Source organism: Tupaia chinensis, unplaced genomic scaffold, assembly GCF_000334495.1.
Source record: "Tupaia chinensis unplaced genomic scaffold, TupChi_1.0 Scaffold000473_1, whole genome shotgun sequence".
NCBI classification, from domain to species: domain Eukaryota; kingdom Metazoa; phylum Chordata; class Mammalia; order Scandentia; family Tupaiidae; genus Tupaia; species Tupaia belangeri.
The window spans coordinates 1,203,793-1,212,930 of NW_006159982.1; the positions used below are offsets into that span (position 1 = coordinate 1,203,793).

General features: G+C 42.4%; 1 pseudogene; it reads right to left on the reverse strand.

The window, feature by feature from the left end:
- Window positions 1–3,564: 3,564 nt before the first annotated feature.
- LOC102486636 (spliceosome-associated protein CWC15 homolog) lies at window positions 3,565–4,525 on the reverse strand (annotated as a pseudogene).
- Window positions 4,526–9,138: the final 4,613 nt, after the last annotated feature.

Genomic DNA, 9,138 nt, shown 5'->3' on the forward strand with positions numbered 1-9,138 from the left:
AATTCTCCATTATATTCTCGTTTACCAGGGGACAACTCTACTTGGCTAGTTTCAAATTAGGCTAATGGAAAGAGTCAGATCCAGATTATATCCCCAATCATTTCAAAACCTTTTTTCCCCCAAGTCTTTCTGAGCACAGACAATAAAAAGGAACGGAAACTGTTACTATAAGATCAGAGATCAAATCCTTTCAATGAATGGACTTTATCATCTAGCAACTATTTATTGGGTCGTCACAGCATATTTTCCCTATTTTTTTATGCAAAAATGCATCATGACTTTCCCGATGACGTGATATTTTATGAACGATTGTCTTCATCAGTGAACCACGTGAAGTCCAAGAAGTGGCAAGTTGGACCAATTGTCTTTCTAGCACACAGAGCCAGCTGCCTTTGACCGGCGTGAAGTCACACTTTTTGAGAGTGTGGAGCAGTTTCTGTTCATGACATCAACCTCAAAAGGTCAGAAATACCCTAATTTCTAAGAATAGTTAGTTATGACTCTCTCACGCGTGAACCGAGCTAAACTGTCCTTCCTCCTGTCTATAGCCCACCTGGGCCGGCGCCTAGGAAGGTACACAGCTGTAGAATGTAACATGGCTGGCCAAGGAGCCATCAATACCTTTACGGAGTTGCATGAGGACAGGTAAACGATATCTGTAATTATCCTCATCTAATCTCCCAAATATCTGCTCACTGCCATTTTCTGACATGACAGTGGAAATAGGTGCCAGGTGCTAAGAATAACTGGGGTATAGGCCGACAGGTGATATGGTAGTTAGGACACTGGACTCCGACATGGCTGACTGTGGTTCAAGTCTCAGACTTAGTGGCTTGCTTTCTCACTTTCCCTCTGTCTGTCTCTCTCTGGTCACATAAAAAATAATAATAATAATAAATAAAAATTAAAATAAATAATAAAAACTGGGATAGAGAAATTCTACACAGTCTGAAAACTATTGTTCATAGGAGATAAAGTGGTGAGTAGGTGTGCTATCATAGGAAGTCAATTCAGCCAGGAACTCAATTCAGCCAGGACATGTCTGAGCTAAAATGTTAATCAATGAAAAAAAAAAAGAAGAAGAAGAAAAGTTACTAGATGCCCCTCTTGATGATGTACATTTTTTTTTTTTGGAGAGGTTTTTTTTTTTTTTGCTATAGGGTGCGTGCGCTTGCCAGGAAGACAGAGACAGACAGAAAGCAAGAAATCACCCACCAGGGGGGATGGCCACGCCACAATCCCTTCTCCTCCATTCTCCTCTCGGGATCTTTGGCTCAAACGCACACGCACCCGGTGTGAGTTTAAGCCACCAGGCCCAGGACGCGGACCGCGGTCAACTACATGGGAGTCCAGTGACATAGCCATTATGTTAACTGCTGGTCCCTCGATTATGTACATTTTTGATCCTTTCCCACCAAACACAGAAGAAAAATATTCGGAGCGACAAGTGTGTCTTTACCTTCTAGTAATAACAGCATTCAGCCTAAAGGGCTAGTCTAGAAATGGCCCTCTTGCTTGCACTGTCTCTGTTGGGTACCATTTGTAGCTGCAGTGACTCTCTGAACCTGTATCTAATCTGAAAGAAAAACATTGGGGAAAGCTGGATTATAATCTTCTGGGCCACTTCCTGTCTTTCTAGTAATCCTAGATGTTAAACTTAATAAACCCCCATCAGGATTCAGCCATGGTGGGTGTGTTTTCTGCAGGCTGGACCACATGGGAGGCCCTGGTTGAATTGCCAGTTCAACCTAAAGGCCTGTTGCATGGCAGGCACCTGTAATCCTAGTGACTGAGAAAATCAAGGCAGGAGATTAAGAGCTCAAGGCTAGCTGGGGCAATAAGACCCAGGCTAAAACAAAGAAGCCATGCCTAGTGGTGCAGGCCTGTAGGCTCAGTTATTCAGGAAGTTGAGGCAGGAAAATTGTGACACAGTGAAATCCTTTCTTAAATGAAAACTCCAAAATAGATAAATAAGTAAAAATGTATAAAGAAATAAAGCCCTAACAGGTGACAATTCATTTACTTTTCTTTTATATCCTCAGTTTAAGGCATATATATGTGTGCCTCAAACTGAGGATATAAAAGAAAATATACATATAAAGGTAATTTAAACACCTAGATGAAGTTGCTAACAGACAATAATACAAACCAGATTATGGAGGTTAAAAACTCAAAAACTGGGCCAGCAGGTGGCACAGCAGTTAAGATGGCTGGATCCCTCATGGTCAACTGCACAGTTCGAAAACCAAACCCTGTGATTTGAAAATCAGCTGGGTGCATGTTTGTGCATGCTCCCCTGCGAGGGGAATGGAGGAGAAGGGACCTCAGTGTGGCCATCTCCCTTGGGGGTGATTTCTCGCATTTCCTCTCTCTCGCTCTCGCTTTCTGACCAGTGAGCCTATGCACCCTATAACAAACTGAAAACAAAACCCCAAAAAAACTGGATAACCTTCCAAGCGGGTTATAAACTCAGAAATGGCTGGAAAGTAAAACGGGAATGGGGGTGCGCTCATTTCCAACCTCAGCAGCTGTGGCAAGAACGTCCCTCTGAGAGGGACAAGACATGAAAAGAAACTTGGCTGTGATTAACTGCAAGGAACGACCTTTGCTGGGGGAGGGAAGGATCAGGTCGTGCTTGGGATGCCTTTCTAAAGAACACGGACACCCCGGTCTGAAGGGGTGAGATAGGGTTACCCACGGGCATGGACAGGACTGTGTAAGGGAATCCGACAGCACTAAATCAAAACCTCCCCCAAGACTCACTGCTTCCTGGCTGCCTCCCCTAGAATTAGGGGGTGACTCAGAGTGTAACTGGCTCTAGGACTTAAGGCATGTTGAGTGATTCCCACGGACCTGGACAAGGACAATTAGAGGACTGGTTAGAATGACCACTGAGGGTTGAAAGGCCCTTCCTGTGGCCAGCAAGAAAGGCAAATTACCTAGGACGCTCAACTCTGAGTGTTTTCTGCTACAACTATGAGGCAGAGGTAGCTTCTGACCTAATAAATCTCAGAAGCTAGAAAAAAAAATTTTTGAGAGGTTTTTGCTATAGCGTGTGTGCACTTGCCAGAAAGACAGAGAGAGACAGAGGGATAGAAAGTGAGAAATCAGTCCCCAGGGGGGATGGCCACGCCACAATCCCTTCTCCTCCATCCTCCTCTGGGGTCTTGGGCACGCACCTGGCGTGAGTGTAAGCCACTGGGTCTGGGACTCGAACCACGGTCATCTACATGGGAGTTCAGCGACATAGCCATTATACTAACTGCTGGTCCCAGAAGCTAGAAAAGTTTTGTTGTTGTTATTTAGATTAAAAATATTTATCAAAGCAGATTCTCTTTCCCATATGAAGGGAAAAGCACAACATATGACTAGAAACATTTAGAGAATGAGAATTGGGTTAAACGTGTCCCATTATCAAATAAGTTATCACAAAAGGAAAAGGTATTTTGGAATTTAAATTTAAGGAAGCCTCTACACAATTTAGATGGGGGGGATTAACCAAAATTTTAAAATTATAATTAGCCTTTACATTTTGGAGTCTTTTATTAAGCACATAAAACTGTACTACTGAATATATTTCTCCATAAACTTTTTATGAAATTCAGAGCATGGCATATCATTTACAAATCTTCTGCCTTTGTTCTGATCATCTATGCCTTTTGGGCAGTTCTTGAAGACAATATCATCATCCCACCTTCTTTTTTTTTTTTTTCTTTTAGAGAGATTTTTGCTATATGGCATGTGCGCTCACTAAAGAGACAGAAAGAGACAGAAAATGCGGAATCACTCCTCAGGGCAGTGGCCATGCCGCAATCCATGTACACGCGTGCACACACCCGGTGTGAGTTTTTAGCTACTGGGTGCGGGACTCAAACCGCATTTGACTACTTTGGAACCCAGCGACATAACCATTGCACCATCAGCTAGTCCCTGCATTGGAGCCCAACGACATTACCATTCCACCATCTGCTGGTCCCTATTCCACCTTCTTTTAACTTTGAAGTTGGCCTGTGGCTGAGATGGGTCTGTGAGATTAATTAACACATTTCCACTTAGAATGTTTTCCACGTGAATTCACTCTTCTCCAGCTTTTTGTTCTTGCTTCTTCCTGACCTGTTCTTCAGCTCCCCCGCGCCGCACCCCCTAGTTCTGCAAGAAGAGCTCCAGTATCGTCCTCGTCACTCTCCTCTTCAAAATCTTCATCTTTCTTGTCTGTGAGAGGGAAATCTGCTTCAAGGTTGGCGACAGGAATCTGGTCTAATCAAGGCTTTTTTGACATTGAAGAGGAAGTTGTTTTTTCTGGTTGGACAATCCCTATTTTTCTCTCTCTTGCAGCTCTCTCTCTCTCTCTTCCAACTCTTTCTTAAAGTCACCATTGTAAACCTCTTCAGGGGCATCCTGAGTAGTTTGTATTTTACGTTGGTATGTGAGGGTAGGCCTCTCTTAAATACAGTTTTAAGAGTTGGCCCAAGTCACCTTCTCCTTTTCCTCTTCCAGCCCTTGCAGTTTCAAAGGTTGTTGTCATTTCTTATGTTTGGCGGGGATCTGGTGCAGCAGCCTCTGGAAATCATACAGACGCCATTATTCACTCTTGGCTCCCAGAACCCTCTGCGTAGAAAAGTTTTTTAACATAAGTCACGTGTTGGACTTCATGATGGGCACCTCTGACTTTGTGAGATATCCAGGACAAAATTTTCCAAATGATAAAAGAGAAGTTGACTTTTAAGTGACAGATGGAGACTCTGGCCCTGTTGCTGGCGACCTCTCTAGCCTTATTCCCAGCTACTTTATCAGGCTCACGCTATCCCCATAGTACTGACATTCTGCCATTCCCCAGACATGCCAGTACTTTCCCACCTCAGGATCTTTGCACTCACTGTTCTTGTCACCAAGAACTCCATTCCTCCCGGTGTTTCCTGATGCGTACACTCTTTTCATTCTTCAGACAGGTCTTTCCTGAATGGTCTTTACACCCCATTCTCTATCATTTACCTGGCTCTGTCCTCTTGCCAGTACGTAGGCTACCTCATGCTATACTGTCTATTTAAGTTTGTTTTCTTTCTCTCTCATAGAAGAGATATTTGTTTGTTCTGTTCACTACTGTACTCTACTGCCTGTTGCTTAGAAGAGCCTCCACAAGTATTTACTGGGGTCCGGATGGTGGTGTACTGGTAAAACGTGCTGCTCTTGAGGTAGACCCATATAGGAAGGCTACCAGTTCGCATCCAGAGACCTTCCTGAGAGTACGTCAATCTCGGTGGTCCATGATCAGCTGCATAAGCCTAGGGGTGGATCATGGCATCAGAACCCTTCTTTCTCTGTCTTGCTCAATCTTGAAATAAATAAATAAGCTTTTATCTTTCCTTTTTTTTTTTTTTTTTTTTTTTAAGATTTTTGCCTAGGATACATATGCTTGCTGAAGAGAGAGGGAAAGTGAGAAATAACCCCCCCTGCCATAATCCCTTCTTGTCTATTTTCTTCTTGGGATTTTGGGTACACATGCACATGAGCCCAGAGTGATTTTCAAGCCACCAGATCTGGGACTCAAACTGTGGTAGAAAATATGGGAGTCCAACATCTTAACCATTATGCTACCTGCTGGCCCCATTTTTTTGAAAATTTGCTATAGCATGTGTGCCCTCACCAGAGAGAGACAAAGAGAAAGTTGGGGGATGGCTACACTGAATTTGGAGCACGTACATGAACATGCACACACCTGGCATGTTTATGGCTGACTGCAGTTTGAGTCCTAGACCCAGTGACTTGAGAAACAAATTGGGAATGTACATTCTCAAAATCTAGGAGGACAGTGAAAAGGAAGGAATTATGGTATGGCCATCCTCCTGGGGCAGGGGTTGGGGGTGATTTCTCACTTTCTCTTTCTCTCTATCTTTCTCCATCTCCCCAGTAAACACACTCATCCTATGCGAAAAAAAGAAAAAAGAAAAAAAAAAAAAACAAGAACAACAACAGAAAGAAATGCTTATTGTAAATTTGAATAAGTAAATGTTTTATTATTTTTTATGTGAGACTATGGTTACATAAAAGTAACTACCAGTCATTTTCCAGTGTTCAGAAAACTACGTACGTTATCTGATCTTTAGGACACTCAGTGAAGTATTGATAGATGTTATAACCTCCCATATATGAATAAAGAAATTAAGGCTTAACGAGATGAAGTAACTTGTCTGTTTTTATTGCTATTTTTAGATAGTACATTTTTGAATTTGAGGGTTTGATGTTTGTTTTCAAGGATCTCAGTCACACAGTTGAGACACCCAGACTTCTCTGTACTCCTGACACATTGTCCTCCTTAGTTCATAGACTGTCAATCTTGTTTATTTTATAATTTTTTTTCACCCTTTATGCACTGTTCCTAAATTAACTCTCCTGCTCCAGAGTGGCATCTGATGTAGTATATCTGAGGCAGATATAATAATAGTTAAGAGTATACACTCAAGCCAGATTGCCTGGGCTGACCTTCTGGCTTTGCCATTTACTAGCTGTGTGACATTGGAAAGTTATTGGTCATTGCTGTGTGAACAACTGACTTCTCTCAATGTCCTTTCTTCTTCTGATATCCTTAATAAGCAGACTTTGACACCTGACCAGATTCTCCAGATTTCCTCCCTCTCTCTCTTTTTCCCTTTCTGTATCCATCTCCTTTTCTGATGCCTTTCAGAGAAACTCTTTGTTTTGTTTTTTTGTTTGTTTTTTAAAGAATTATTTAATTTTTATTTATTATTATTATCATTAATTTGACCAGAGAGAGAGAGGAGGAAAGACAGAGAGAGGTAAAGTGAAGCTGCCAGGTTTGGGACTCAAACTGTGGTCAGTCATGTGGGAGTCCAGCGCCCCTAAACACCATGCCACCTGGCGGCCCCCCAGAGGAACTCTTTGAATTAACCTTCCCGTCCATTACTAGAGGCTTTCATTATTGAGGTGACCCATAGAATTCTTTATTCAACAACTAAAGATTAATTCTTACTGGGACCAGCAGTTAGCATAATGGCTATGTCGCTGGACTCCCATGTAGTCAGCCAGTTCACGTCCCGGACCCAGTGGCTTAAAACTCATGCTGGGCTTGTGTATGTGCGTGCCCAAGATCCCGAGAGGAGAATGGAGGAGAAGGGATTGTGGCGTGGCCATCCCCCCGGCGGGTGATTTCTCGCTTTCTGTCTCTCTGTCTCTCTCTGTCTGTCTGGCAAGTGCACACTCCCTATGGCAAACAAACAAACAAACAAACAAAAACCTCTCCAAAGAAAAAAGATTAATTCTATTAATTCTTTGACTGAATTGCACTTGTTTTCACTTCATGTTTCTAGTATCTTCTCCCCACTCGAAGTATATTTGTAAATTCTTTTCTGTTTTTCATTAGTTCTGCTTTCTCTGGTGTAGGTTATGCAGTTGGTTGTTCTTCAAACTTCTAGTTCTCAGAATTTACCCTCTGAGTTTGTTCTTGTTCATTTGGAACCATTAGTTTCTTTGACTGGTAAACTGAATCCACGGGGAGGGCATGAGTCTAGCCGAGCTATACTTGCCCAGCTGAATTAGTGCGTGTTGTGTGCGTTTGAGAGAAGGGCATGGTATGATGCTCAATAGCAACCCAACGAACCTTGCACAATCTTGCATTAGAGGCAGACACTCCCCATCACCATCATAAGTGCATACCCACAGAACAATGAAAGCAACTATGTATGTGTGGAGGGGAGACTCCAGGGGCTGGTCAGACCATCTGCACTCATTGCAACCTGTTTATAACCACAGCAGGCTAGAGCACTGCCTTGCAGCTACCGCTTAGCTTGTACCACTGATAACCTGTCTCTACAGTGCCAAAAGGAGGGGAGAGGTGTGATTCCAAGTTCTTCCAACTCATTGACGTGTGTCCCCACCAGTGGACCGAATCCACTTCTGTCCGCACCAAGGGTTTATGCTGCTAGCTGTCGAGCACAACCCTCAGGTCTATCATCTTTTTTTTCTAATAATTATTTTTATTTAATTTTATTTATTCATTCATCTTATTTTAATTCTACCACACACAGACACACACACACACACACACACACACACACACACACAGAGAGAGAGAGAGAGAGAGAGACAAAGCCACTAGGTCTGGGACTTTTAGCCATGTGGGAGTGTCCAGCACTTTAACCACCATGCTACCTGCTGGTCCCCCCATATCTATCATCTTAATGTTTTCTGTGGCATCTCCTCCAGGAGAGAACTCTCAATTGTTCTGCTTTGCTGTCTTGTTCTAAACCAGGAGCCCTGTAGGTTTTCTAAGATCACCAGGCTGGTAAACTAGAATAGAGCTGGGATTCAAGCCTTTGTCTGTCTGACTTCAAACCTTGTGATTTTTAACCCCTATATTACACTTAGGCTTTTCTGGGACTCTAAAGGTGATAGGGTCAAATGATCTATCCAACTAAAATTGTATTTATTTATTTATTTAATTTTACATTTTATCACATCTTTACAGTATACATTTCTTTTTCCAACACAAAAACCATACATTTAAAAAAAAAATTTAGCCTGAATGTGTGTGCACTTGACAGAGAGAGATGGGGGTGGGGGTGTGAGAAAGCACACCCCTTTGGAGATGGTCATGCCACAATCCCTTTTTTATTTCTCCCTCCTGTTGGAAGATTTTGGACATGTGTGCATATGCACATGCACCTGGCATCATTTTCAAGCCTCCAGGTCTGGGATTTAAACCACATGGCTGTGTATATAGGATATGGCTCCCTTAACCACCACCCACCTGCTGGCCCAAATTTATCTTTTATTCCAAATATTTTCTACTGTCTTCTGGGCTCTTCGGAGAAATGACAGATTTCTAGGTCTGAAAAAAGAAACATATAGGAAATTAACAAACGAACACTACAGTCATCATGTGGGGTGCTTTCTTCATCTTCTCTGTATCTCTTTCTGTCTCGGTAAAGTGCACATGCCCTCTGGCAATTAAAGAAGAAAAAGAAAGTACAGATACACATATATTAAAATGTTTATGGTTGAAATATTGGATCGTCAGAAAAGTTATGAGTATTTTTCTACATGCAAAAATGAGTCGTGACTTTTCCGACAACCTAATATTTATAGATTTTGCTTCCATGTAGGAGGTGGGTAATGGATGGG